This window comes from Bacillus rossius, chromosome 7 (assembly GCF_032445375.1).
Source record: "Bacillus rossius redtenbacheri isolate Brsri chromosome 7, Brsri_v3, whole genome shotgun sequence".
NCBI lineage: Eukaryota > Metazoa > Arthropoda > Insecta > Phasmatodea > Bacillidae > Bacillus > Bacillus rossius.
This window is the reverse complement of record NC_086335.1, coordinates 18936518-18941169: the sequence shown is the minus strand read 5'-3', so window position 1 is coordinate 18941169 and position 4652 is coordinate 18936518.

The following is a 4652-nucleotide window of genomic DNA, read 5'->3' as shown; positions in this document are numbered from 1 at the left end:
CAAATTGATATATAAAATAATAATGGAAAATCTCGGTCGAGTTCGTTAATAGGAAAAATCCGACCAAAGGGGTATAAATGGGGAAGGTTTTCTGAATAACAGAAATTTTTTTTATAACTCCCATAATATGAAAAATATAGGTTCTGTTTGAACGTATTATAACTCGAAAGGAGTAATAACAAACTCGTTTGTCTAAATAATTTCTTACGACCAACAATAACTGCAAGGCGTGGAAAAAACAAGGGCTGGAGGACAAAAATAAATTCACAACTTCGTTAAAATGCAAACTATTAAATCCGTTTAAATTTGTCTGTGAACCGTATAAGTATTATCTAATTCTTTGGTCTTAAACAATCTTAATACAACCAATCATCGCTTCAAAGGGTGAAATAAAGAGGGGCTAAAGGACAAAAAAATGCATAACTCCATTATAAGGTAACCTGTAAAATTAATAATAATTAATTTTAAATCTTTAAAAAAATATATTATACGTTGGTCTGAAACAATGTTTGATAAGACGAACATTACTGATAGTGGATGAAAAATAGGGGTCATAAAAAGTAAATTAATAAATCAACACTGTCTAAGCTGTTATTATTTATTTTCAACTTTCTAAATATTGTCTAAATTTTTTTTGAAGTAGATATTTAAGTAATTAACGATACTGCAAGATGTGGAAATAACAAGGGTTGAAAAAATGTATAAATCATAATATGTTTTAAGTAAAATATCATAACTGTTATAATTTATGGTAAATATTATAAGCATTATCCTGAACCTTTTCCGAAAACAATTTGTGATTAAACGAACTATTACCATAAAAACAGGTGTTGAAACAAAAAGAAAATCTAGACATCCTTACTATCAAATTAGTTCGAATTTATTTTAAATCATCTTAATATCTTCTTAAACCTCGGTTTAAAGCAAGTATTAATGAATTGGATGAAAATGGTGTTTGAAGGTCCAAAAATACTAATAACTACCTTAGTAGGCTTAATTTTAAATTCGTTTTAAGCTTTTCAGTGCTGGATGCATTGAGTTAAAAACATTCGAAACAATTTTCGTTGCATTGAATATGAGAAATGCTTTATTAAATTTTTTTGCTGATTCGACAACATAAGGGATTTTATGTAAATTATATTCTTAACTTGTTACAGAAATTTATATATGTTTTCAGAACGTTTATAGAAGAAATACCTACATCGAACTCTACCAACCTGTAGGCTGTGCCAAACGGGATTGGTTTTATTATTAAAGTTAAGGTAGATCTAAGGTTAATAAAATCATTCTCTGAATGATATTGCAATATTGAATATTTATTTAACATTCTATGTTTATCACAAGCCATTGTGGTAATGTAGGTAATCATGGATAAAAAAAATTTCTAACTACCATAAATCAGCAATAGCGTATGTTCCTTGATGACACAAAATTAACTCAGACTATATATATGTATATATATAAATTCATTAATTAATTTATGTATATGGGGGCTGTTTTCTTAAACTCCGATGGGTTGTAACAAAAATACAAATTAACATAACTTTAATAATTTTATCACCAAAAGTTCAGCAGGGTCTTACTTATTTTGTCCACATAATCGCCCAAACGTTTGAATCATTTATCATATTGTTACACAAGCTTCTCGATGCCTTCTTCGAAGTTAGCCGCCAGTGAATAGAGATAACAGGGCTAGCGCCTGGATCTCCATCTCCCTCACGATGCCGCTGTGAAGCGGGTGGACTAATCGCGCGGGGCATTGTGCCCCACTATTCGCTTCTCTTGCGATAGGCCTACGTCTTGACGCGCGAGCCAGTGCGCCGCGTGATTAGTCCACCCGCCTCACAGCAGCGTCGTGAGGGAGAGGGAGATCCAGGCGCTAGCCCTGTTATCTCTATTCACTGGCGGCTAACTTCGAAGAAGGCATCGAGAAGCTTGTGATAATTGATTCAGCCGTTTGGACGATTATGTAGAAAAATAAGTAAGACCCTGCTGATCTCTTTATAGTAAAAATATGGTATGTAAATATGTATTTTTATAGCCCACCGGAAGTTTAAAAAAATCCATGTACATGTATATATATGTGTGTGTGATTTTGTATGTATACATTTTTTTGTGAATGTAGATAGTTTCGTTAATGTTTTTTTTTTGTTTGGATATGTAATAATAATTTTAAAGACATATTTTAGTCTCGTCTACTAAACACGCACTTTTCGTTTAGTTAGTTTGAATCCAACGAACTAAACTTGTTGTTACATTATTTTTATAATCAAATATTTAATTATTCCACATTATGCAAAAAAAATTATTTAACTCATTAATTTTTATTTTTAAATATTAGATATTCATTTATAAGTACATTAACAGCTCATTAGGAAAACACTGATTAAATCTCGTTCCTTTGGTTTTAAATAAAAAATCCTCCACACATGGTAAGAGGAACTGGAGTTAATGTATTTTAAAAGTGATATAATTAAAAAAAATAAAACCTTGATGTTTAACATTTACGTAAATCAATAAAGAATAATTACTAGAACACCTACAATCTGGCTTTGCCGGGTTGCGTGTTAATGAAAAATAAAAATATAATCTTGATGATACATTTTCTACATAGTGAAATAATACTTTTTCATATTTATCATCAGGAACATAAAATCGCTCTATTCAATTTTAAAAAAGTTATATTTTTATTTGTGTTCATATTAGGTTTTATATACATATTAAAACTTAAGGCTTGTGTAAGTTAAAAAAATTCAAAAAAAAATATTATTTTGAAATATTGTTTATGTAGTGTATGTTTATGAATTTACTCAATTTAAATACACGATCACGCTATATAGTAATACCATAAATGAGATAAAATACTATATTGTAAAACAAACATTGTAATATCCTGCATTTTTCTTACATCTCATGTTCAGGACAACTAGTTACTATATATTTTTCAAACCTCTCTTCTGTGTAAATTTATCTTGTGCAAGCACACAACGAATGTTTCAATCGAACATGTATTACCAATTTATTACTTTCTGTTAATAAATAATAATCTGCAGTCTTGTCTACAGATAATTACTAGTCAAATGAAAAATAAAAAATACGGCGAAGTGTGCGTGGCAAAGCTTGGATAAAAAATGAAGCTCTCAATAAAAAGGAAGTTTAGGTAAAATATATGCACTCAATTTTATCTCTTGCGGCATCACAATAGCTGGTGGCTGGCGGTCTCAGACACAGTGGCTAGAGATAATCCTCTGTTACCGACAGCTATGACACTGCACTCTACGAGAGTTTTGAGGAACTACTTGAAGAGATTTAACACAGCCGTTTCAATCGCTTGTGGACATCCAACTAACGCTTACTGTTAAGTGCAAAGCGTTTATAAAAAAAAACTGTAATCTTTTTACAGAAAAAACAGTTACCCAGGCACAAGCTATACACTAGCTTTAAGTAAACGATCAAACAGTTTCATTGAAATAAATGCAGAAAAAGATAGAACTTGTGTAAGATGTACTAAGTTAATGAATACAGGCATAAACACAATTTTTTTTCTAGATGAAGTACCTGGTGTTTATATATATTTAAAAAAAAATAGTCTTTGTTAAAATAAACGTAAAAAATTCCAATTGAAAATAAAATCTTGTTATGACTGCAAAACATGTGTAAATGACATGCAACATTTTACCTAAGAATGTTTATAGTTTCATGAAAGAAATAACATTTCAAATAGTTAACTATTAGAGTACAAAGAATGTTTACCAATTATCAGTTCGTACAGTTTTCTGGGTTACGAAAAATAATTCACGTATTAGGCCTAACTAACATTTATATGGCTTGTGTGCCTCCAATCAAACTAGAGGGAACGATTAATTTTTTTATATTGTGTAAAAATCTGAAGAGTCAGCTAGTGTAATTATGTAAATTATTAAATGTACTTAATAATTTCAATTTCTCTAGCCTACCTCTCTCAGTTTTAAGAATTGTTTCTAGAAGTTTGTGTCTGAAAGTCAAAATTACAGTGTGTCAAAAGTATGTTAAATACTAATCTCGTGACTAGAACTGTTAATGACGTGAAAACAAATTCAAATGTAATAATTATATTTGCGTGTAAGGTTTTGTGCAGACGGTGACAATATACTTCGACAGGCACAATATCACACTTTATATAAATATCTTAACTAAAATAATTTATGTTAAAATACAGATGGAATTTGTTATCACTCTCGACTTTAAAGCATCTGACAATTCTTTCATTAGAGTAAGTTATCTTTAAGATAAAATGTTAATCATTTGTATGTTATTTATTTTAAACTAGCTTCAGTCCGCAGAGCGTGGACTACTGGGTACGTAACTTGCAGTACCCGTCAAACAAAATAGCAACATGTTCTTTCAATATCAAGTTCCATCTATACTATCTAATATTATTTAGTTCGGGATCGCGATTCCGAAATTTAAATGCTAAATCTAAAGATGAACAAGTACATGGTCTTTATATACAAAGAATATGTTCGATAAATTAATAGATTCTAGTTCGGTGAAAATTGTTCGTCTTGTTTAAATCGTAATTCGTGAGGATACTTCTTTAATCAGCGAGTCTTCGGGTGATGGGGTAAGGGACCAAACCTTGCTGCAGGATACCCACGAGACGTGTAGGTTCT